At 37.8% G+C, this 27,527-nt stretch overlaps 1 pseudogene; it reads right to left on the bottom strand.

Annotated features, from left to right (window-relative positions):
• Positions 1-7,168, bottom strand: part of LOC143381973 (translation initiation factor eIF2 assembly protein pseudogene) — a 138,017-nt pseudogene extending 130,849 nt beyond the window's left edge.
• Between the last annotated feature and the right edge of the window lie 20,359 nt (positions 7,169-27,527).

The raw sequence follows: 27,527 nt of genomic DNA, 5'->3' as shown, positions 1-27,527 counted from the left end.
TAACAACTTAAGTTTGAGTCATTTATTAAGATGAAATAACTCTGCATTTACTTAGAACTTCGATTTTTTTTAATCTAAAGTTTATAGTTTTCCTGATAAAGTTCTTGTATATATTTTGCTTAGATTTATACCTAAATATTTTATTTTTTATGGGAATGTAAATGATATTGTGCTCATAATTTCAAACTCCTATTTGTTCATTGTTAGTATATGGAAAAACAATTGATTTTTTATTATCAAACTTATATCCTACAGCCTTGCTATATTTGCTTATTAGTTTCAGAAATTTTGTGGCTATTGATTTTTTTTGTTATATTCTACATGCATAATCTTACCATGTCTATACAAATAGAATTTCATTTATTCTTTCCCTCTCTGTATACCTTTCACTTCCTTTTTGTATACATTAGCTAGGGATTCCATTACGACGTTCAATAGAGTTGATGAGGGGAATGTCTTTGCCTACTTACAGATCTCGATGGCACCTTTAAATATGATTAAGTGTTTTGGTAGTTATTCTTTGTCAAGTTGAGGAAATTTCTCTTTGTTCTCAATTTGTCAGTGGTTTTTGTTTTGAATGGGTGTTGAATCTTGTTGAATGATTTTTATGTATCTGTTGATACAGTCCACAGATGATCTTTTGCCCATTGATATCATAAAGTTTATATTGGTATTTGAATGTTGAATCAGTCTTGCGTATTTGGAACAAATCTTACTTGGTTGTAGTATATAATTCTTTGTATATATTGTTGGATTTGATTTACTAATATCTTGTTGAGGATTTCTGTGTCTATCTCTGTTCATGAAGACATTGGCTTGTAGTTTGCTTTTCTTGCAATGTTTTTGTCTAGATTTGTGATTAGAGCAGTGCTGGCCTCATAGGTTTAGGTTAGGTTTGCTTTTCTCTCCTGGAACTGTAAAGAATCAGTATAATTCATAAACAGCTTTCCTAAGTGCTTGTGTCTCAATAGTTTTAGACACCAAGGTCTGCCCTGTGACTTTCCTCATTCCCTTCTTTAACTGGAGAAAATGACTCTCCTTATGTGGCTCATCCATGTCCCCTCATTACTCTCCCTCCCAAATTCTTTGAGAATACACTTAAAAAAATTATACATTCTCTTCCCCTCTCCTCTGACTCCTTTAGCATTTAAACACGTTCAAGTCTCTTCCTTTAAAAATTTAGCAGCAAGTCTCTTCCAATCACATCCTTATGCAGCTTTTTCTGCCTCCTGTCTCTCTTCTTTCCTTCATTGTCTATGGGACTCCTGCTCTCCAATCTTATATCTAGCACTAATTTATAAGTTATGGATTAAAATAACTTGTGTTTCCTTATATTTACATACTTAATCTTTTTCCTAGCTACTTTGTTAGAAACTATGATCTTGAAGGCAAGAATCATGATGTATTTTCTACCATTATATTCCCAATGTCAAGCATAGTTAGTATCTTCTGTGGATTAAGCATTAAACACATATTGGTGGGAGTGGGCATGGGGTTAGAAATGATGATGGAATGTGATGGGCATCATTATCCAAAGTACGTGTATGAAGACATGAATTGGTGTGAACATACTTTGTATACAACCAGAGATATGAAAAATTTGTGCTTCATATGTGTAACATGAATTGTAATGCATTCCACTGTCACATATAAATAAAAAATTAATAATAAAAAACATACCAGGGGCAGTAATAGATGGTGCAATGAGATGAACATCATTACCCTAGGTACATGTATATATACACATATCAGGTGTGACTCTACATCATGTACAACCAGAGAAATGAAAAGTTGAGCTCCATTTGTGTACAATGAAATGAAATGCTTTCTTCTGTCATGTATAACTAATTAGAACAAATTTTAAAAATTTCAAAAAACATATTGGCAATGGAATGCCTAAATGAATAAATAAATAAGTTGGGCTGGCAGCCATGGACACACTGTGGAGTTAGCTCTGTTGCAGTCGCCTGGACTGTTAATGAACATGTAGCCACGTTGATGTATTACAGCTAAGCAATTGAATTATTTCCAAGTTTCCACTAATGAAGAACAAAGCAGTAGGGGCATCTTTGTACTGCATTTGAACATTTTTCTTTTCTATTTCTTTGGTATAGATCACTAGAATGAAACACTCCAGTCAGGAGGAAGTCTATAGCAATTTTAAACTGTTGTTACAAAAACTTAAAGCTGTATCAGAGAGATTGGCCCATTTTTTTCATAGACAATTGGAACTTTGTCTCTCAGGAAGGATCAGCCTAGAGGAGCCACAGTCAGTGCCTTCAAGGACATGAAGATTTATGTGCAGGACCCTGAGAATATTTCTGTCTTTGCTAGCTTCAAGAGTTTAAAGAGGCCTTAAATCAAAGCATTAGGCATTTCTTTTGAAAAATAATACTGGCTTGACTGTAAAGAAAGTGATATATTATTAGATTTATAATTTGAAATCCCTAGAGAGGTTAAATGATGGAGTAGAGAATCACCAGACATTCTATACAAAAAAGGAGGTAAGCCAGATGCATTGCTAAGGTCTCTGAGAGCCTGGCAGAACAGTGGAAATGTCTGTCATTATTGTCACATACCTGTTCTTGACACTGTGTTGAGCGCTTCTTGTAGTGAAGGTGATGTCTCCACCGCTTATAGAAGAGCAAGCAGAGGCACAAAGAGGTTGAACAACTTCCTCAGTGTATTTGTGACAAAGTGAATTGAGATTAGAACTCAGATCTGGTTAAGTCCAAAGCCATTGCTACAGCCCCTCAATAAATAGATTACTGTGATCATCAGATAAAAGTTACATTCAAATTAATTTGCATCTAATGATAGGAATATTCATTATTTTACTGTGAGGAGCCAAGATATTCCTAAACAAGAGAGCAAAGAAACAGAGCCCAGATTTCCTCTCTTGTGAAGGAGGGGTTTGGAAGAAACCGGGTTTATTGGGTGACCCCTCTTTTTAGCCACCTGTTTGCCTTTCCCAGTGGAAAGGGACTGCCTTCTCTGAGTGGTCAGCACCTGGAGATCATGGGGATGCACTTCACGAATGGCTGGGGCCCCTGCTCTGAAAGCCTCTGTCCATCTGTTCTATTCCATTGGGGGTCGTTAGTCAGTACCCTTGACCTAATATTTGGCTTACCGACTTCATTTCAGCTCTGAGGACTCTGTTCCCTGTCTCACTGTCCTGCAGGCACACACATGAGTGCTTGCAAACCAAAGTCTGATTTACGAATAAGCAGTAGAGTGCCTCCCCGGCTTAGTTATAGGCATACTTCTCTTTCTCCAATCCAGCTTTTGTTAAGAACTTGCAAGTAGAGGATCATGGAGGTGGAGTAATTTGCTCAAGGTCACAGAGCTGGAAAGCAGTGGAGTCAGAATTTGAACTTAGAGATATTGGAATGCCAGAGCTCCAATGAGAGAGGCCCATACTGTGCTGTTTTTGTTTATGGATTAGGAAGCAGGGGTCCAGGTTGGGAAATTACCTCCAGGACACTTTATTTAGCTGGGGGCAGAGCAGGACTCCTGATCACCTGGGCCAGAGTTCTTTTCTTGACACATTGCAGGTCTTCTCAGGTTATTTCCTTGCATTGTTCAGCTTTTATTATTTTGATTCCAAATAGGGTTCAACCACCAGGAAACTCAGAGTCATTTTTCAATGTCTCACATCTATTTATGTTTTCAGGGTTGGAGAGTTAAAAAGAAAGTCAGCAAGTCTGGAAAATGAAACATTCTGCCCTTATCTCCTGGGAGGTCCCAGCCAAGTAGTAACTCAAATCACTCTTTGTACTGCTTGGTCGTAAATCCCTCCAAATTGAGCTGGCGTTACAATTAATGGGATAGCAGGGTCTGCTCTTAGCCACAGAAGTTCAACCAACGAGACCCCTGAAAAGCCTCCCTCCCTTTGTCTCTGATACTAACTTATGGGGAGATGACTTCCTACCTTGCAAAGCCCCATGCTCCTTGCCCCTGTATGCAGCATGGTGTTTTGACTTGACTTTACATTCTTTACATTTTCCTGATGTCGTGGGTCATATAGAAACAGGCATCCTGCGTGTGATGGAGGGAGCCAGGCTTGGCAGGCCAGCTCTCCCTGGCCTTGCAACTAACCTACTGTGTAATCAGAACTGAGGAATGTCATTGCCTGAAGCCTTGGGCTTCTCAAACATAAAAATGAAAGTACAGCACTGCAAGCTGTTTTCTGGGCATTGGAGCATCTTCCTCTTGGATCCAGCCCTACTATACTATTTGCATAACCCGTGGACTCAAGGCCCATCCATGTTCCATCTCCCCTGTGAATCGCATATTGCATGCCTGGGCTTCATGAAGAGATTTGACCCAAATCATTACGTGACAGTATGGTGGGGCTGTAAAGATGAACTTGTTTTCTAGGGCTGCTCTAAGCTGGGTGGCTTCAAAACCAGAATTTATGTCACAGTTCTGGAGACCAGAAGTTCAAAATCAGCATATTGGGAGGGCAGCATTCTCTCTGAAATCTCTAGTGAAGGTCCTTCCTTGTTGCTTCTTGGCTCTGGAGGTAACTAGCAATCCTTAATGTTCTTTGGCTTGTCAAGGTATCACTTCAATCTCTGTCTCTTGTCATATGACCTTGTCACTATGTGTCGCTTCTGTGTGCCAATCCTCTCTTATAAGAACACCACTCATTGAATTTAGAGTCACTAGAACACAGTATGACCTCATTTTAACTTTATTATATTGGCAAAGACCGTACTTCCAAATAAGGTCACATTCTCAGGTAGCAGATGTTAGGACTTGTGTGTATTTTTTTCGGGGAGGGGGGACACTTTTTAAAACACAGTAGATATGAAACCAACACTTCTGGTCCAACATTCTATCAGGCCAGGAAAGATGGAAGGGGTGTCAAACACTAAACAAACATGCCAGGAGCTATTTTCAGATGAAGAGCACTTAAGAGCAACAAATAAGATACTTGATATTTACAGGGTGCTTCAGATGAGTGTTTTTAGGCATCAGTTTTTTTGATTCTCAAAAACATAATGAGGTCAGTAAGGCAGGTTTTATTCTACGCATTTTACAGAGAAAGAAGTTGAGGTACAGGTTTGTCATGGAATCTATGAAGCACCTTTATTCAGGGAGCAGCTGATGGAGAAAGGGAGAAGGAGGAGGAAGGTAGGGGTTGAAAGAAAAATGATGAACTAACATAAGAGAGAGTTCCTGTACGGACTAATGGTGGCAAGCCCTGAAGACTAGTAACTCCAACTCTGTGGTCTTGAGTGCCGCTTCCCCAAATAAACAACATTCTAAACCTATAGTGCCTTATCTTAAGTCCCTAATAAGTAGTAAGACTAGATTAGGATCTAAGATTTTTAGGCTGGTCCTGTATGCCACAGATTATTCTGTAATTCAAGCATAAATCAATGACATAGCTAGATTGGATTTGCAAGTATTTCTTTTATGAGATGCAGTTTCAGATAATTAGATTGGTTTTTGCTAGAGGCCTCATCATCTCATAGCCACCCTGGTAAACACAGCTTCCGCACACATCTGCTTGTGATGCAGCTGGACTTTTCTTAATCAGTGAAAGCAGATCCCGAGGGCTATGTGATTACCCACTAGTTTAAGGAGGCCAAGAACAGTGTTGCCACTCAGAGCTTGCACATTTCTCCAGAGAATTCTTCCGTGTCTGGGGGATGCTGGCCCTCAGCCAGTGCACTCAGTACCTCTCCTCCACAGGTCCCTTTGCAGAAAAGGTGAGGCCCATACTTGAAAGACCTGTTTGCAAAGTTGGACTTTACCTGACATCTTGGAATTTATCTGATAGTTTCTTATACCATGTAAACTGACCAGTACAGTAAAGGAAGGGGATGGAGAGGGAGGGAGGAGGGAAGGGCTTGGTGAGGTACTGGGAAATAGTATCTACCAAACTATGTTATGTCTATGTATAAATATACCATGATGAATCCTGTTAATATATCTGTTATATATTATACATACAGATATATAATTATTATGCCCTCATTGAAATAATGATAATAATAGAGAGAGCAGTAGAGCAAAGTAAGTGGATAAGGAGGAGAGAGGAGGAGATAGAAAGGGAAGGTACCAGGGAATGAGATTTTATCAAATTATGTTATGTGCATATATATGGCATAACGAATCCCACTATTATGTATAATTATAATGTACTAATATTTTTAAAAATTTCCATAAATGATAAGAGTGTATCTTCAATTTTTATAAACAATGTGGTTTATGCTGAGCACCTGCTTTCTTTCTGGGAGTCCATAATTTTGGCACTTGCTACACAGTGGCTGGCTTGTGATTATCTCTCGGTGAAAACCTTTGGCACTGTGTCTCTAATGAGCTTCTCTGGTAAAACACATTTTGCATGTGTCATTGCACTGTTCCTGGAGAAGTTAAGCATATCCTGTGTGACTCTACCAGGAGAAGCCTGCGAAGGCTGGAACTGGTTTCCCCTTTGGAAAGAGGTACAGCTTTTTCCTCTGCTGATCATGCTTCGTATCCTTTCACTGTAACAGATCTTAGTTATGAATACAACTGTATGCTGAGTCTTGTGAGTCCCTCTAGTCATAACCGAACTTGGTCATCTTGGGACATCGATAGCAGGTCCTTCCATCCTCAGTACTTCTCATGACAAAAAAAGGGTTCTCCAATCCCTATGGAAATTTCTTCTCTCCAATGCTCCATCTTTCTAGAAGACTTTTGAGAAGAAGATGCTCAGGCTGGATTTCCATTACTACAAATGGTGTCTGATTACTGCTGGCTTTCTCTCTCCTCACTGAGCATGCATGCAGGGTGTGGTCATTTCATTTCATTTTTTTTTCTGATCTAATGTTTATTTTTCTGACAAAAAGAAGCTACTTTTAAACTTCTGGCAGAAAAGCCAAATCTGAAAACATTTGGTGAACAAAATTATTTGAGAAACATTATCTGTAGAAATGTCTCCTCTCTACTATGCTCAACACCACCTCTACATCCTCCATCTTCCATGACTATTGACACTACTATCATTGCAATCGGTACCATCACCATTTCCACAGTCATCACAAACTCCAGCTCCACCACAAGCCCCACCATTGCCACAGGTGCAGAGGTCTCTATTAGGTTTCATCATTCCTTCCACTATCTTGTTATTCTGACCTCCACCATCTTGCCACCAGCCTGGGTCAGAGTCCATGCTGTCACAGCCCAGGCAATTTCCTGATCAATCAATCAATCATTCAATCATTATTTAGTAATTGAATAACCCACAACCACCCTCATGAACCAAATCATCAGCAGGAAACCATTAGAACCCCCCAGATAAATAACAGGTTTTATTGTTTTCAGTAAAAAATCAGAATGCTTGATGCTAATCTAAGCTACACAAAATTTTGTATGTTATAGTAGATGAAGAGTGGCCACCATTATTATGGGGGAATAGAAATGTACTAGAAGAAATAAGAAGAAATGACAGCTACTTATATGATATAAATTGGGCCCTAGTCAGCTTAGTGTTCCTACGCCTGGTCATTGAAGACATTGTTCTGGGGTGTGATGAAAAGTCTCGCAACAGCTGGCAGACAATTTAAACCAACACATTATATTCCACACCTCCTACTTGTTTTTTGTGAAAACTGATATTTTGTGGAATAAACTTTAGCAGAACTTGTTGTTAAGAAGTGTTTTAACTGTCGGCCTGGGGAATAAATGTGTTGGTAGGAATGGGGAGGAAGTTCTGACCAATACACACTTTCCCAGGCAAAGAAGATATACTGGCTCTAGCTGTTTCACTACTTGGTTGTGGCCCACTCCAGAATCTGTGGAACTTTTTTTTGCCCTGAGATAGAGGAGAGTACATCTGGCTTACAGAATCTAGGAAATGTTCAGTACTTTTCAATATTCACTAGTATAGGAGATTCAACCTTATCTACTTTAAAAGATTGCTTATAAAAAGTATCATGCAGCTTCCCACACTGTTCAGTTTCCCTCATATTCTGCACTTTTAAATGAATAGCGGATCATTGAAGAAATAAGGGGAAAAATTAAGTTTTCTAATATCAAACAAAAATAGAAATACAACATTCCAAAATCTTGACATACAAAGTATGCAAAAGTAGTACTAAGAGGGAAATATATATATATATATATCTGATTACCTACCTTTAAAAAAACAGAGCCCTCAAATAAATAACCAAAGACCTAGAAAAGCAAGAATGAATCAGACCCAACATCAGTAGAAGGAAAGATATAATAAAGATCAGAAGAGAAAGAAATTAAATAGAGACTAAAGAACAATACAAGAATCAATGAAGTCATGAGTTGGGTCTTTGGAAACATAAACAAAATTGACAAACCTTTATCTTCACTGACCAAAAAAAAAAAAAAAAAAGATAAAACACCTAAATAAATAAGATTGGAGATGAAAAAAAAGTACATTACAACAGAGATCACAGAAATCCAGAGGATCATTGGGGAAAATAATGAAAAATTATATGTCAATAAATTGAAAAATCAAAAGAAATGGGCAAATTTCTACATATGCATGGTCTTCCAAAATTTGACTAAGAGGATATAAAATACCTAAAAGGCATAATAGAAAGCAGTAACAATTTTTTTTCATCAAAGAAAGCAGAGAAAAGGACTAAACAGGTTCGCTGCTGAATTTTTATCAGACTTTTATGGAACTATTACCAATGCTCCTCAAATTATTCTATAAAATAGGAAGGGAAGGAGTTCTATCAAACTCTTCTATGAATCACCCACGAGCCAGATAATAACACAACAAAAAAGAAAACTATAGATCAACGATGAATCAACATATGCTAATCAATATACATAATCAGCTCCTAAATAGAATCAAGGATAAAAAATCACATGATTATCTCAACTGTCTTATCTGTCTAGACACAGATAAGACAGTCTCTTCAACACAGGATTCTATTAGAAAACTTAACATCTCTTCATAAAAAATGATCAGAAGAAACTGCTTACAGAAGTATCATATCTCAACATAATGAAAGCTGTAGATGATAAACCCATAGCCAACATCACACCAAATGAGGAAAACCTAAAAGCATTTCCCCTATAATCTGAATTAAATCAAGCTACCTACTCTCACCAGTTATATTCAAAATAGGACTTGAAATTTTAGCCAGAGAAATCAATAAAGTGTAAGAAATAAAAGGAATACACATAAGAAAGGAGGAAGTGAAATTATTGCTGTTTTCAGATGATATGATTCTATACTGGGAAGACCATAAAGATACCACCCAAAGACTCAGATTTGAAAACCACATTCAGCAAAGTTGCTGGATACAGAAATCAATGAACAAAAATCTGTAGGTTTTCTACATACCAATGATGAAATTGCTGAGAAAGAAATCAGGAAAACGATCTCATCTCCAATACCCTCAAATAAAAATGAAACCCCTAGGAATAAACCTAATAAAGGAAGTGAAAGACTTCTACAATTAAAATCATAATACATTGAAGAAAGTGAAAAAGATACTAGGAGATGGAATGATGTCCCATGTTCACAGATGGGGAGAATTAATGTTGTAACCATGGCCCTACTGCCCAAAGTGAACTTCACAGAATCAATGCTATCCCCCTCCAAATACCAGTAGCCTTCTTCATGGAAGTAGAAGAAAGAACTCTAAAATTCACATGGAAGCTCCAAAAAGAGGAATGTTGAAGGCATCATAAAGCCTGGATTCAAAATATACTCCAAGGCTATAGTTATATAAACATGATACTATTGGCATAAAAACAGAACATAGGAATTAAATAGTGGGTGCAGAAATAAACCCATCCATCTACAGCCAATCTGATTCTCTACAAAGGTGCCAAAGACACATTTGGAGATAAGAGAGCCTCTTCAACACATGATTCTGGAAAACTTGATATTCATTTTCAGAAGATTGAAAGTAGATTGCTAGCACCCTGTAGAAAAATCCATTCAAAATGGATCAAAGACCTTAAGGTAAGACAAGAAATTTTGAAACTATTAGAGGGAAACATATTGGATGGCACAGGAGGCACTGGGTTTGTTCCTCAGCACCACATAAAAATAAATAAAAAAATAAAAATACAAATAAATCAATAAATAAATATTTTAAAAAAACAACTTCTGAACAGCAAAGGAAACGTTAAAAGGTTGAAGAGAACATCTACAGAATATGAGAAAATCTTTGCCAGCCATGTGTTTGACAGAGGGTTAATATATAGAATACAAAAGCATCTCAAAAAAATCTAACAACAAAAGAACAAGTATTTAATCAATAAATGGGCAAATTATCTGAACAGACACTTTTCAAAAGAAGTACAAGTAGCCAAAGAGTGTACTACAGAATGTTCTTCATCTTTAGCCATCAGGGAAAAGCAATCAAAACTTCACTAAAATTCTACCTTACCTCAGTCAGAATGGCCGATTTCAAAAATAACAAATGCTGGTGAGGACGTGGACAAAATAATACTTAAATGCTGCTGTTTTTTAATATAGTCATGATGGAAAACAGTGAGGAGGTTCCTTATAAAACTAAATATATATCTCTCAAACCATCCAGGTATACCACTCTTGGTCATATACCCCAAGGAAATGAAATGTTTATACAAAAGAGAGACTTGCAAACACATATTTATCGCGGCATGTGGCTCTCTTCCCAGTAGCCAACATATAGAATCAACCTAGGTGCCTTCCAGAGATGAATGAATAAAAAGGATGGTCTATATACATAATGGAGTTTTATTCAGCCATAAAGAAGGATGAAATCATACCCTACATAGGAAAATGGTTGGAACTGGAGGATACTATATTAAGCAAAATAAACCAGACATAGAGGATTTATTTTTCTTCCACGAAACAGGAGACTGTTCTGAGAAAGAGGGGGAAGCCGTGGTTCACAAGGTCCTCCATGTTTATTACTCTGCCATTTCCCAGGCTCTAATCCTAGGGACATGATTGATGCTGGCCCCTCCTCCATAGACACATTCTAGGTCAGGTGGTTTTATTTTAAAGGAGATGACCACATCTCTTTGTCACATGACCATACCTAACTGCAAGGAGGGAAGGAGATGTAGATTCGGCTGGGCAGTCTCCTTCCCAGGTAAAACTCAGGACATTCCATCACTAAAAGGATGAGAAACAGATGAACACTGGAAATATTGAGAGAGCCTGCCATACTACACTTGTTTTCGCCCATATTTTTCACTTGTCATCTATCTGCTGTCACTTTGATTGCATAAACCTTTGAGCGCCACCTGCAGATCTTCCTTCTCCATCTGAGTTCCTCCATCTCTGTTTACATTTTCCAAACTGTCTCAGAATTCACGTGTTGACTGCCTCTTTCTCCCTCTACTTTATGAACATGTTGAATATAGAAATGTTACCTTATTTTTCTTTATATTCCTATTCCTCTCACAAACCATGGCCACTTATAGGCAGTTAATTGGTCTGTATGACAGAAAACGAATAATTTAAAATTACCTGAGGAACATCATTGAACAGAATACTGCTGAAGGACTTCAGATAAAATGTTTGTCCAACCTGAACTGGAAGTCGGGTTTTTATCATTGTAAGTCCTGTGTCTTTCATCACAGGGGATTTCTTTTTGGATACATGGGTATACCAGGCCCCAGGAAGCTTTGGTGACCTAGCCAAGGCCAAAGGGTGGAACTCAGGTTCCCACATAAAACAGCATTTCTCATTGCTTCAGAGCAGTGTTTACAAGTATGAAATTTGTCATCAATGAGTGCTGGACCATGCTCATTAGCCTTGTATCCTTAGGTAGGGTATGTAAATCATCTGAGCCTGAATTTTACTTTCTATACAGTAAGGATAATATTTTCAACTTATTGTGAAGATTAAATGAGATGTGCATATGTTGTTGAATCATACAGAATGTACCCATGCAAGTGTTAGCCAATAAACACATTATTCTTTTCTGAGAGCTTAAATTCAACTTTAAGCCCTCTTAAAATAGTAAAATTTATCTTGTGGAGCACACTAAGAGCCAGGGTACTTATTTGCTCCATTATAATAGCCTGTCCTCTGTTATACTTCGAGGACAGGCTGTGATTCTTGTAACACTCATATTTACTGATGAAAAAATTGATTCTTAGTTGTATTTTGAAATATAATTCCCCTTTCCTGGATACAGTGGGGATTGTGGTAGCTAGCTGTGCTAATATAATTCTTGTTCTTAGGAGTTCATACTGAAAATTAATAAACAACTGGGAAAAGGGCAGATTGACATATAGACAAGTAGACACCAAAAAAAGCTGAGATAAGCTATTGTGCCAAGGAGTAAAGGGCCTCATGATTCATTTTAATTGTATAAAATAAAATACTTTGAAAATCCCTGGATTTCATATGATCTATTTTCATTTTGGTAAATTTTAAAAATGATAGGCCTCATTTTTCTAGGAACCAGAAGGAATATAAGATTGGATTGGCCAAGGCTACCTTTTATATAAGGTAAGGGCAGGCATATGTCCCATGTGTTTTGGAGTTGGACTTGCTCTTTTAAATATAGAAGCTGAGAAAGCACTATTAATTTTAGCACATCTTGTCTGGAGAAAATTCCAAGACTCACAGAGCACAAAGATACTTTAAAAGGCTTGCTTGTTCCTACATCCTACAGAAATGATAGTTAAGTGGATGGTGTATAATTCAGCCTTTTTGTTGTTGTTGTTGTGAACAAACTACCTGACAACAACAACTTAGAGGAAAAGTTTATTTTGGCCCTGATATTCAGAGGATCAGTCCATGGTCAGCTGAGTCCATTGTTCTGGGTCTGAGGTTAGACAGAACATCATGTGGAAGGGTACAGAGGAGTTCTTCTTAGCTCATGGCAGCCTGGAGGTAGCAGGAGGAGTGAGGAGTACACAATCAAATACATAAGGAGCCACAGACAAAATATATTGCCCCAAAGGTATGCCCCCAGTGATGTGCTTTCTTCTGTCATGCCCTACCTGCCTATTGTTACCACCCATTAATCCAGTCAATGTACAAACCAATCAAATTGTTTAATTCAGTGATGAGGTCTCTGAAACTTCTTGCATCATCACATGAATTTTTCAGAGGATTTCACATATCTAAACCATAACATTCTGCACCTGATCCCCCAAAGCTCATGTCTATATCACAATGTGAAATTTACTTAGTCCATCTCCAAAAGGCTTAAGAGCTCCAGCATTACCCAAAAGCCCAAGTCCAAAGTCTTCTCTGAGATTCAAGGTAAACTCTTGGCAATGGGCCTCTATAAATATCAAAAGCGAATTATAGATATACAATGTACAATGGAGCAGAGTAAATATTTCCATTTCAAAAGAGAGGAATTGGGGCATAGAAAAAAGAGATGAAACCCAGCAGGACAGACAAGTCCTGGAGCTCCATATTCAGCATCAAGTACTTAGCGATGAGATGTGATTTCCAAAGGGCTTGGTCAGGCCTGCTCCATGACTGCCAGTTGCAACTCACATGGCCTCTCTTCTAGCCTGGATTTGTCCACAACCAGCAGCTTTCCTTGGCAGATATTCCACCTCACTAGGGTCGCTTAATCCTGGGGATCTCCATTGCATCTGCAGCTTCCTTCTCACAGCTTCATGCATTTCTTTCTCTGAAACTGCCTAAAGGAATGCTGACCTTGCTGACACTTTGCTTGGCCTCCAGTCTTTCCTTTGAAATCTCAGTAGAATGTCTTTGGCCTCTTAATTCCAGGATGCCGTGCATTCCTGTGGAACCAGCACCACTTAAATAATGCCAAAATCTACCGCCAGCTGGAGCAGTAGCAGTAGTCAAGACCTTGGGCCACAGATGCACTGGCCCCTGGGTACCTGGATGGCTGAGTATAGTGAAAAAAATCCTGAAGGGATGGAGATCCAAGATGGAGAGCTAGAGAGAGGCTGCATTCTGTGTCGCTCCAGGACCTGGGATTCAAGTAGAGGGAATATTGTTTCTCTGCAAGTTATTACATGACCCCCAACAGCTGCTCCCATGCAGGAATCACAGCCACTGTGCCCACACAGGTGTCTAGGCCTCAGTGTCAGTGTAGGATTCCTGGCCACTGGCCCACGCAGGACTTCTGGCCACCATCAGGTCCACTAGCATCAGCACCTACGCAGGAGTCCTGGCTGCCCACCTGCACTCGGAATCCTGGTCGCTGCTCCCATGCAGGACTGCTGGCCACTGCCCATGCACAGGATCTCTGGCTGCCTCTCCCACGTGGACCCCCATCTACCAATATGGGTCGCTACAACCACAGTCATAGTCCCCTACATGCAGTAGCCTGCATCTGGGGACACTACACAGGGTCTGGAGACAGCCCCCTGCCACAGAGCTGCATCTCTGAACATACCGCCCAACACCACCCGCCTGGCAGCACCTACCCCGACACCCCATCGCTGAAAGCAGCCACCTCCATCTTGGGACACCTTTGTCTCCATCTTTAGTTGAGGTAACTCCCAGCTTGGGACACTGGCTGGCACTTAGAAGCAATATCAAGGTACCTATAGTTCTCAACTTCATCCTCCCTGGCAGTTGCTAACCTGGCACAGTGCTTGCAGCTGTGTGGCCGGTCCATAACTCGCAAAAACCTGGTCCTGAACTGCCCAATACAAAACAGCTCTCCATAGCAGGTGCATTGCCCACAGAGTGCAGCCCACAAGACCTCTGGAGAGAGAGGTTCCTGATTGGGATGTAAAAAGGGAGAGGGTGAGTGAGGTACAGTTTAGAAACTAAATTAGAGACCAGGAATTGTGAGGTCTACAGGCAATATAAGGAGATAAGACCGGGCAGCCACTTACACAAGTGGGAAACCGAAGGAGATCCTTGGGGTTCAGTCTCCCATTGAGGAAGGGCGAGTGCTATTGTCCACATCCAGGAGCTCTGCCACCAAGACCAACCCTCCCACCCTACTAACCTTCACCATCCTGAGGGTGGAGATACCAGCAAATAACAGACAACCCCACCTATTGGATGAGAAGGGAAGAGGAAAGATACTGATCTCCAACCAAAACAATCTTTGTATTTTCTGTCAAGATTTTTTTTTTCTTTTCTCTCTCTCTCTCCCTTCTCCCATCCTCATACTCCCAACATTTGTAAAACCAAGTACTTTTCATGAATTAGATTATAAAGAACTGGGATGAGTGAATAGTATATTACAGTTGTAGTTGTGTTGTATCTTTTTAATCTCCTATTTTTATATTTTTCTTAATATTTATGTTTGGTTTTTGTACTCTATTGTCTTCTCACTTACTTATCTTTTCAAAATCACTTTCTCTCTCTTCTGATAGTAACCACTTCTTTGGATTTATCTTTCATGCTTCCTAAGATCTGATAATCCTATATCTTCACCTCCTATCCTATATCTTATGCAAACCTCACCCCTGGTTCTCTCTTTGTTCACAATCAGAAACTGTAAACCTTTTGCAAATCTACTGTTCATATTATAGATAATAATTGAACTCATCATTTCTATATATTGTGACAAAACCATAAACATCTTAATAGCAGCTATTTGGATTAAGGCTGCACATTGTTTGTATTAGGATGTGTTAATATTGTTCTCCCCCTTAAAGTAGAGTATTGCAACCCTACAGGGACACTATAGCCTTTAGGGTAAATACTTCAATGCCTTAGATCCACAGTGCTAGAAGGGAAGACACATGAATAACGTGAAAAAAAAAAAAAAGGGAAGAAAGTGCCCCAAACAAACCAAGATACTACATTATTAGAATCCATGGCCAGCACAACAGAATAAATTACAGAGAAGGAGTTTAGGATGTATATAATTAAAAAGTTCTGTGAATTAAAGAATGATATAAGAGAGCAAATACAGGCAGCTAAACATAATTTTGATAAAAAACAGTGTAAGCAAATATAGGAAGCAAAAGATTAATTCAATAAGGAGATAGATGACCTGAAACAAACAAACAAACAGAAATCCTTGAAATGAATGAAACAATAAACCAAATTAAAAACTCAATAGGAAGCACCACCAACAGATTAGATCCCTTGGAAGACAGAACCTCAGACAATGAAAACAAAATATATAATCTTGAAAAGAATCTCGACCACACAGTGAAAATGGTAAGAAACCATGAATAGAACTTTCAAGAATTATAGGATAACATAAAAAGAAAAAGTTTAATAATTATTGGAATAGAGGAAGGCATAGAGTTACAACCAAAGGAATAAACAATCTATTCAATGAAATAATATCAGAAAATTTTCCAAACATGAAGAATTAATTGGAAAATCAAATACAACAGGCTTACAGTACACCAAATGTACAAAATCACAACAGACTTACACCAAGGCATATTATAAAGAAATATCTAGCATACAGAATAAGGAGAGAATTTTAAAAGCCATAAGAGAAAGTAATCAGATTACCTATAGGGGGAAAGCAATTAGGATCTCTGCAGATTTTTCAACCCATACCCTGAAAGCTAGAACATCCTGAAACAACATATACTAAGCTCTGGAAGAAAATGGATGCCAAATAAGAATTTTATGTTCCACAAAATTAAGCTTTAGATTTGACGACAAACAAACGTTAAAAGAATTTATGTACAAGAAAGCCTGCATTATAGAACATCCTCAGCAAAATATTCCATGAGAAGAAAATAAAAAACAACAATGAAAATAAGCAGAGAGAGGTATTACAATGAAGAAAAAAATAATCAAAAGAGAAACCACGTCAAGTTAAATACCAAATATTTAAAAAAAGACTAGGAATGCAAATCATATCTCAATAATAGCCCTGAATGTTAATAGCCTAAACTCACTAATCAAAATACATACACTGCAGATTGGATTAAAAAAAGACCCAACAACTGCTTTTAAGATACTCATTACATAGGAAAAGAAATCCACAGACTGAAGATGACACTACTCACATGGACTGTGGAAACAAGCAGGGGTTTCCATTCTCATATCAAATAAAGTAGAATTCAAGCCAAAGTCAATCAAAAGGGATAAAGAAGGACATTTCATACTGCTCAAGAGAACCATACATCAACAAGACATAACAATGATAAATATATATGCTCCAAACAATGGAGCATCTATGTCCATGATACAAACTCTTCTCAAGTTCAAGAGTCAAACAGACCACAACAAAATAATTCTGGGTGATTTTCAAACACTTCTTTCATCACTGGATAGATTTTCCGAACAAAATCTAAAAAAAGAAACTATAGAACTCAATAATACAATCAATAACTTAGACTTAACAGATATATATATAGAATATTTCCTCCATCAACAAATGAATGCACTTTCTTCTCAGCACCACATGGATCCTTCTCTAAAATAAAACGTATATCATGCCACAAAGCAACTCTTAGCAAACACAAAAAAGTAGAGATACTACCATGCATGCTATAAGATTATAATGGGATAAAATTAGAAATCAATGATAAAATAAAAAATAGAATCTGATTCAACACCTGGAGACTAAATAATGTGCTATTAAATGAGTAATGGTTTGCAGAAGACATCAGAGAGGAGATTTTAAAATTCTTAGATGTAAATGAGAACACTGATGCAACATATCAAAATCTCTGGGACACTATGAAGGCAGTACTAAGAGGAAAGTTCTTTGCATGGAGTTCATTCTTTAAAATAAGAAAAAGCCAACAAATAAATAACCTAATATTCTATCTCAAAGCCCTAGGAAAAGAAGAACAAATCAACACCCAAAGCAGTAAATGATAGAAGATAATTAAAATCAGAGCTGAAATCAATGAAATTGAAACAAAAGAAACAATTGAAAAAATTGACAAAACAAAAAGTTAGTTCTTTGAAAAAATAAATAAAACTGACAAACTCTTAGCCATGCTAACAAAGAGATGGAGAGAGAAAACTCAAGTTACTAACATACAAGATGAAAAAAAATATCATGATGGACACTAGAAATGCAGAAGATAACTAGGCATAATTTTGAAAATTTGTACTTCACTAAAATAGAAATTATCAAAGGCATTGACAAATTTCTAGAGTCATATGATTTGCCCAAACAGAATCAGGATGATATACACAAGTTAAATGGATCAATTTTAAGCAGTGAAATAAAAGATGCCATCAGAAGCCTACCAACCAAGAAAGACCAGGACCAGATAAGGACACAGCTGAGTTCCACAAGACCTTCAAAGACAATGAATACCAGTACTCCTCAAATTATTCCATGTAATAAAGTAAGAGGAAACACTTTCAAACTCATCCTATGGGGCCAATATCCCTCTGATTCCAAAACCAGACAAAGACACATCAAAAAATGAAAACTTCAGACCAATATCTCTAATGAGTATAGGTGCAAAAATTCTCAATAAAATTCTGGCAAATTGAATAAAAAGCATATTAAAAAGATAGTGCACCACAATCAAGTGGGGTTCATCTCTGGGATACAAGGTTGGTTCAACATACAGAAATCAATAAATGTAATTCATTATTACATCAATAGACTTAAAGATAAGAATCATATGATCATCTCAATAGATGCAGAAAAAGCATTTGATGAATTTTAGCACCACTTCATATTCCAAACACTAGAAAAGCTAGAGATAACAGGAACATATCTCAACATTGTAAAAGCTATCTATGCTAAGCCCCTGGACAAAATTATTCTTTCTTTTTTCTTTTTCTTTCTTTTTTTTTTGGTACAGAGGATTGAACTCAGAGGCATTTGATCACTGAGCCACATACCCAGCCCCATTTTGAATTTTTTAAGTTTAAATACAGGATCTACCTGAGTTTCTGAGCACCTCACTTTTGCTGAGACTGGCTTTGAACTATGATTCTCCTGCTTCACCCTCCCAAGCCACTGGGATTACAAGAGTGTGCCACCATGCCTGCTGCCAACAGAATTCTAAATGGAGAAAATTTGAAAGCATTACATCTAAACTCTGGAACAAGACAGGGATGCCCTCTTTCACCACTTCTATTTAACATAGTTCTTGAAATTCTAGCCAGAGTAATTAGACAGATAAAATAAATTAAATGGATATGGATAGGAAAAGAAGAACTCAAATTATCACTATTTGCTGATGATATGATTCTATAACTAGAATATCCAAAAATGCTACTAGAAAATTTCTAGGCCTTATAAATGAATTCAGCAAAGTAGCCCAATATAAAATCACTACCATACATCAAGGCACCACCCATAAGTGACAAATCCTCTGAAAGAGAAATTAGAAAGACTACCCCATTTTAAAAAGCCTCAAAAAAATACTTGGGAATCAACTTAATGACATAGGTGGAAGACCTTTACAATAAAAACTGAAGAACTCTAAAGAAATAAATTAAAGATCTTAGAAGATGGAAAGATCTTCTGTGTTCTTGAATAGGAAGAATTAATATTGTCAAAGTGACTATACTACAAAAAGCACTATACAGATTTAATGCAATTCCAATCAAAATCCCAATGATAGTCCTCATAGAAATAGAAAAAGCAGTCATGAAATTCATGTGTAAAAACAAGAGACCCAGAATTGCTAAAGCAAATCCTTAGCAAGAAGAGTGAAGCAGGTAGTAGTATCACTAAACCAGACCTTAAACTATACTATAGAGCAATAGTAACAAAAATGGCATGTATTGGCACCAAAATAGACTTGTAGACTAATGGTACAGAATAGAGGACACAGAGACAAACCCACTTAAATACAGTTATCTCATGTTATTCAAAGGTGCCAAAAACATATATTGAAGAAAAGATAGCCTTTTCAACAAATGGAGCTGGGAGATCTGGAAATCCATATGGAACAAAGTGAAATTAAGCCCTATCTCTCACCATGCACAAAAAACAACTCAAAGTGTATCAAAGACCTAGGAATTAGACCAGAAACCCTAAGCCTAGTAGAAGAAAAAATAGGCCCAATTCTCCATCACGTTTGCTTAGGCCCCAACTTCCTTAATAAGACTCCAATAGCACAAGAAATAAAATCAAGAATCAAAATGGGATGGATTCAAACTAAAAAGCTTCTTCTTAGCCTAAGAAACCATCAGTGAGGTGAATAGAGAGCCTGCTGAATGGGAACAAATTTTTACCACACATACATCAGAGAGAGCACTAATCTCAAGTATGTATAAAAACTCAAAAAATCCTAACACCAAACCCCCCAAATAACCCAGTCAATAAAAGAGCCTAGGTTCTGAGCAGACAGTTCTCAGAAGATGATATGCAATCAACAAATGTATGAAAAAATGTTCAACATCTCTAGTAATCAGGGAAATGCAAATCAAAACTACTCTAAGATTTCATCTCACTCCAGTAAGAATGGCAGCTATTAAGAATACAAACAACAATAAGTGTTGTCAAGGATGTGGGGGGAAAGGCACACAAATACATTGCTGTTGGGAGTGCAAATTGGTGCAATCAATCTGAAAAGCAGTATGGAGACTCCTTGGAATACTTGGAATGGAACCACCACTTGACCCAGCTTTTCCACTCCTTGGTTTATACCCAAAGGACTTAAAAACAGAATACTATAGTGATGCAGCTACATCAATGTTTATAGCAGCACAATTTACAATATCTCAATTGTGGAACCAACCTAGATGCTCTCCAGCAGACGAATGGATAAAGAAAATGTGGAATGTATACAAAATGCAATACTACTCAGCATTAAAAGAAAATAAAATCATGGCATTTGCAAATAAATCAATGGAGTTGGAGAATATTATGTTATGTGAAGTAAGCCAATCTAAAAAATTGAATGTTTTATCTGATGTGTGGATGCTGATCCATAATGGGGATGGACAGGGTGAGGAGCATGGGAGGAATGGAGGAACTTTAGATAGGGCAAATGGGAGGGAGAGAAGGTGAGGAGGTATGAGAGCAAGAAAGATGGTGAAATGAGATGGACATCATTACCATAAGTTCATGTATGAAGACACAAAGGGTGTGACTCTACTTTGTGTACAGAGGCATGAAAAATTGTGCTCTATATATGTACTATGGATTGAAATGCATTCTGCTTTCATGTAAAACAAATTAGAATAAATGACTTAATTTTTAAAAAAGGAATGTTTTCACCATCAGAGGAGAAAATCATAATTGATATAGGCCACAGAAATGCTTGGAAAGAAATATGACAAAAACACAGATATTCTAATTCCAAAGTTTTCTAACATTTACTTCTAATAAAGTCACATATAATTAACTTCCTAAAGTTAGCATAAATAAAGATTAAGAAAATATTTAAATGGAGAAAAATCCTGAAGGAACAAATTTCTAGGCACTTTGTGCAAACAGGGTGCACATATGATCTCTTAAAGGAGCTTCCATTTTTATATCCTTGAACCTACAATATGTGTTGGTCTTGGTGGTGCCTGAAGTGCCTTCAAACATCTTCCTTATTGTTTTTATTCAAAATATTTAGCTTCTATTTGGTAGTATGAATCTCTTTAGCAACCACAACTTTCTTGGCCTCAATTTCACGTTTGTTCTCTGGCCCATCTGTGAGTTTTTTCAAATATTTCTTCCCTGTTTGCTGCTCCTGATTATGATAAAATTCTAATTAAAGATTGCCATCAATACCCGTGGCAAAGACTGAATGATATACTGCCTTGAATTTTCTTCTTTCTGGTTAATTAGTCCATCACCTTTAAGTTCGGAGTCACAGAAAATCTCAGGACAAGGGAGCTGACTGTACAAAAGTTCTTTGCTAGAATGTGATACCAATTGCCCTCTAGTACAGTTTACATTCTTATTTACCTTCTGATCTTGTGAAATCCCAACAGAATTTCTCATTAAGCTTTGCTTACAACATTCTAGGAGTTCTCTTGCTTTTATCTCCAAATTTCCCCAAACTCCTGCTTCAAATCAGTTCCAAATGCTGCTGAAACACACGCTCAGGTTAGTCACAATGACCCCACTTTTCAGTACTAATTTCTGTATTAGTTTTTCATTACTGTGACTAAAATACCTGACAAAAATGACTAGAAGAGCCAAAGTTTATTTGGGGTTTATGGTTTCAGAAGCCTCTGTTCATGTTGATCAACTTCACTGCTCTAGTCCTAAAGTAAGAGAGCACGTTATGGTTAAGGGTGCAGCAGAGGAAAGCTGCTCAGCTCATGGCAGCTGGGGTGGTTGAGGGGCACTCACATGAGGATCCAGGGACAAAATATGAGCTCTCAAGCCATTCCCCCAAGGATTCACTTCCAGTCATACCTCACCTGCCTATGTTATCTCCCAGTAATTCATTCAAATTATTAATTCATAAAATGAATTAATCCACTGATGAGGTTATAGCTCTCATAACTCTCTGAGCAACCCTACATTGTGACATGAGGTTTTCAGAGGGCACGTCATAGCCAAACCATGACAGATTTGGTTAGATGTGAAATCCCTTTGGTCAGAGAAGCATTTGGTCAAAATTTTAGTGTTTTCATTTCTTGAAGAAAATGCTAATAATCTATGTGGAAAGAATGTTTGTGAGAAACCAAGAATAAAATAAAGAGAAATGAGAGTTGTTTGGTCAGAATAAATACATGGCATCACTGGGGACAAGTGGAAATTGTCCTCTTACAGTAATTGGGAATGACAGTGGGGGAGCTTTGTTTTCATTGTGATCAGAGAGTGTTTAGAATGAATCTGCTTAGGACTGTGTCCCCGCTTTGCAACTTAACCTTGGGACCTATGGAAAATTACTTAATTTCTCTCAGCCTCAGTATTCTCATAAATAAAATGGAAATATGTGGGACTAAGCACTTCAGAGGTGATGGAAGTAAAGTACTTAGCAAGTATCAAGCACAAACATTATATCGATCTCTACTTGTTTTATTTTATTTATTTATTTTTTTGCATAATACAACAGTTTCTAATATGGCATTATGTAAAAATGTGGATGTGTAACTTATGTGATTCTGCAATCTGTATTTGGGGTAAAAAATGGGAGTTCATAACCCACTTGAATCAAATGTATGAAATATGATATCTCAAGAGCTTTGTAATGTTTTGAACAACCAATAAAAAAAGGAAAAAACAATTAAATTGTTTTATCATTGGCATTTTTATTATTTTTTTCCTTAATTGAAAATCATATCAAATAAGCCTCACTAGAAATCTATCAGGAGCTGTCTCTCTCTCTACTCTCTTTCTTTCCATCTCATCATGTTTCTCACTCTCTGTTCCCCAATTCCCCTTTACTTTCTTTCTATGCACTGGGTTTGGATTTATCTGGAGACAACCATTTCTTGGTATGGAAAATGTTCAGGACCATGGTCAGCACCATGGTCAGCAGCATTCTTTTTCCATTCAATCCTCAATTCCTAAAATAGCTTCAGGATGCCATGATCTGGAAAAAAAGAACATAAGATTTCCTTTGAGAGTTGAATTGGGAAATCAATATGTAATTAATGAGAGAAAACCAAAGTAAAGATTTTTTTTTTACATGGATTGAATGCCTCTCAGGCCCAAAGATCTTGACTTTAACCTAATTTAAAGTATTCGTACAAAATTAGAGACCATATGTCCCAGAAATATAGTTATTTAGTCACACAAAGAAATAGCAAAGGAAGAATTAAGGAAGGAATGTAAGGATTTCTCAGCCAAATCTCATCAATAAAGATGGAGTCTTGGACCTGGAATTAACTCAGAAATGATGGTGTTCTTATTGTGAAAAGGGATATGCAAGGGTCTTCATGCCATTAAGCACCCAACCACATAAAATGTTTCTTGTTCCCCAGAAGATGCCATTTGACTGCATGTAGCTAGCTTATGAAAAGAAACTGTGTTATCTACTCAGAATATGTATTTTTAGTAATTTGGTAATTAACTTTACCACACTGGATTTAGAGTTTGAGGAGGGAACAGCACACATTCTCTATGTTTCTGAAGAACTCATTTTCAGTCAAAGAAGTTTATCAGTGAAAAGTATTTGGGAATCATTTACTGAACTCCTACATAATTAATTTCAAAACTGAAGAGTTAGGTTGTTGGTCAAATAGAAACCTGTTTAGAGATCTGTGCCCAACATTTTTCAAGTCACACAGCTTAATATTCCTGCTAAAGGATTGAGATTTATGATTTCAGTTTAGCCAAGACTGGTCTAAACATTCTATTATATGTTCTATCACTTCAACATTTTGTGGTAGTTCAAGTAAAAAAAAAAATACCTCAAAAATTTTTTTGAGCTTTTTCTACTTTCTTTTCTGACAGTGTTATGTAGGGCTTCAATATCATGACAAATGTTCCTGCACATCCATCCTCTTCAGCCTCTCGTTGGTCACCAAAGGGTCTAGCCTGCTTAGTGAAAACCTTTATGCACGTGGCATAATCAGGGTGCAAGCCTTCTTGCCCTGAGAGAACTTGACCGAAGCATGGCTCCTATTAGATGCTTTCCTATGTTTTCCCATTTCTCCAGCCAGTCTGGTGTCTCTCTGGAGTGTATATCTCCTTAGTACAACAGTGTTGAGGTTATTGAGGAGCTCCTCCTGACTCTGCATGCCCCAGTGGAAACCACAGTCATCTCCACGACTTCCAATGTCTTCCATGAAAACCTGAGCTGGAGCTGGCTCCAGGTTCAGGCCCTCCTCATCTCGTGGCTTCTTCACGCTCTCCTCTGCTGTGGTCAAAGACACTTCAACTGTGTGACTTGATTCCTTATCTTCTTTGATTCAGTTTCACTACTCAATTACAAAATAATACCATAGAAAGCATTCAGACAACAGCCAGGAGTCATTATTTTCTCTATGGTCATCAAATGACTTGTTGATTAGAATGTTGAGGGGCTGTGATCGTCTCATTTCATCACCATGTCTAACTACCAAATACTAACATTTGCAGGCATGCCTACTTTATAGATCTCAGTGATAGTGAGATTGCCAAGTTCAGATTAAAGAGCAATGGGCCAAGAATGTAGATCTCATTTTTGTAATTTTAATGTTCATTTCTTTTTTATTGATCTAAAACATCTCCTGCTGATTAAAAGCCCACAGAAAGATATCAATTATAGATATATATCCATATCCATAAGATTGACAGAATTAGGAAAGACTTTCCTAGTAGGCTGGGTAACGTTTTGCTATTGAGGAATAGGCAGCAAGGGAATGAGTTTTAGCTTTTGGTCATTCGCTAGTAAGGCCTAAATGATACAAGTTTGTTTTTCTGAAACTCTGGAGGTCCGCAGTACGTTCATTTCTTCCTTCTTCCCTCTCTGCCTCTCTTTCTGTCCTTTTCCCTGACTCCCTCCCTTCTATCTGCCTTTGCTCCTTCATTTCTTTCTGTGTGGGATTAGGGATTGGGGATTGAACCCAGGCCTTGAGCAGAGTAGGCAAGTGATCAATCACTCAGCTGCGCCCCCACCTCTCAGAGTGCACTCATTTCTGCTCTTAACTTCACAAATCCCAATTTGGCAAAGGCAGACATGTAATAGCATTGTGATTATGGTGGAATTACTGTGGGAGTTAGGAAATGGCTCCTTCATTATTTTGATGACAATCCGGAGGGGATCCAGAAAATATATTACTTCATATACTTTGATCTATGTGTGATTTGAGATGTCTCAATACATTTCTAATGTTTTGATCTAAATGACATTTTGATTTGGACTTATTTAAGTCTGTGCCAAGGGAGTAAGGAAGGAGAAAAAGAAACTAGCACTCTGCAAGATGTTGGCACTCAGTGAGGAACGGGCAAGGAAAGGGCCATGTCCTCATAGATTCGATCCTCCGTCATCCACCGGGAGAGATCTCGAGGGAGCCTTCACTTCTTTGCCTGCTTCTCTCCTTTATTTCCCTCCCACACTGATCATGTGATTCCTGTTTGTGTTTTGGTACACTATTTTTAGAGAAAAAGTATAGGCATGTTTGTTGGTACACTCCATTATTATAGTATTTAAAAATTTGAATTATGTATGAGTTGAAGTATAGTAAAAAATTACCAGTGTTTAATATTAATATTTTATGAAAACAAAGGTATGTTTGCTTAGCAACTATTCTCACCACCTCCCTCCCCATTTTAAGACCTCTTGAGATATCTTTTCATTTGAATTCTCATTTTCCAGGTTCTGAAGGCTATTGAAACTGGTCTTAATGCTTTTCAGTCACTTGTATTTCCCCAGGAACTACATGGCCCCCATCTAGCAGATATTCTTGATGAAGTTGTTTTAAATGACAGTTTGGTGGGACTTTGTTTAAGAAAGCGTGACTCTGGGAGGAATTTGGAGGGGAGGAGAAAGAAGAATTTTGAATGAGGCTAACTCTCAGCTGCCTCTTTGGAGTCTGGCCAACTCCAGGTGTATGTTCCCTCTATTCTCATCACTGGTTTCCATCCAGGGGAAACCTCCATCCTCTTCTAGGATGACTTATTTTGACCAGTAGTCACTTTTACACAGAGATCCTCAAACCAAAGCATAGAGATCCTCAGCTGGGTGGGCTCCCTCTCAGCCTCTGAGGACAGCGTTCAGCAGATGATAGCAGCTGCACTCCCATTTTTAATGGAACCATGGTAAATGCATAATTACCTACTAGGCTTTGAACCTATGATCTCAGTTAATCTTCATAACGCCTCTCTGTAAGCCTTTTCTTATGACCCATCCTTTGACAGATGTGGGAATCAACAGAGAAAAGGTTAGAGGAGCCTAGCTGGGAATTCCACAGCTAGCAAGAACCAGGGGCAGGTCTTGAACTCAGCTTTGTCTTGTCTCAAAGCTTTTGCTCTTTCCACAGTGCTGTCAAAAGGGACTTACTTCCAGCAGATGACCAATGTGGAGGGCGGGGAGCACTTAACTCTCCAGTGTTCCTCTTTCTATTGGATGAGTAGGAACCTCCTGCACTCTGCCTTTTCAGGGAAGAGCTGGAAGAGGACATTTCTAGCCTTTTCTATATTCCCCAGACTGTGGAACTCCTTACAGAGGGAGAAATTTTGAGGAGGAGATTAGGTTCACCAAATAATTGTTTGGGGGGTAGAGTTAAGCCCAGAGGAAGGAGTCAGGAGATATTTAGGGCAAACTTTGGACACGTGTTGCTGGGTAACACATGAAATTTCTTGTCTATCTAGATTGCCTGACAGCAGCAGGTATGTTGCTAAAGTCCAGAAGCTCTAGATAAATAAACCCAGGGTGGCATGGAGCCACACAAAAATATACAAGTAAGAGGCAATGCTAATCATAACTGTTGTCTGCCCTTTCCTACATAACTGTATCTCTCTGGGTCTTAGTTCCTCTCTCTCTGCAAAACCAATACAATTATTCTTACCTTTATGAATTGTACTAGGATTTAGCAAAGACAGAGGGGGAGTCCATATGGGAAGGAGTCTGATACCCTCTGAAAGGAAGGCAGATTGTAACTCCAAGGTATTTATATTTCAAATTTTATTCATAAATTAAAAATGGATTATAAAGGCCACAAAGGCATTTTGTTGCTCTGAGCTATTAGGAGGTTCCAGCTGAATGAACTCGTCCAAGTTTTTCTTTAAATGAGTAGGATTAAGCTTTTATTTTGTCAATCTGAATTGTTTATTTGCCTTGTACAGTTCTTAAATCCTCATTGTGATTCATCTCAACCCTGAAAATTAAGGCTGAGCATATTTAGCAGGGATGTACAC

Source organism: Callospermophilus lateralis, chromosome 16, assembly GCF_048772815.1.
Source record: "Callospermophilus lateralis isolate mCalLat2 chromosome 16, mCalLat2.hap1, whole genome shotgun sequence".
NCBI lineage: Eukaryota > Metazoa > Chordata > Mammalia > Rodentia > Sciuridae > Callospermophilus > Callospermophilus lateralis.
This window is presented reverse-complemented; position numbering and strand designations above follow the sequence as displayed.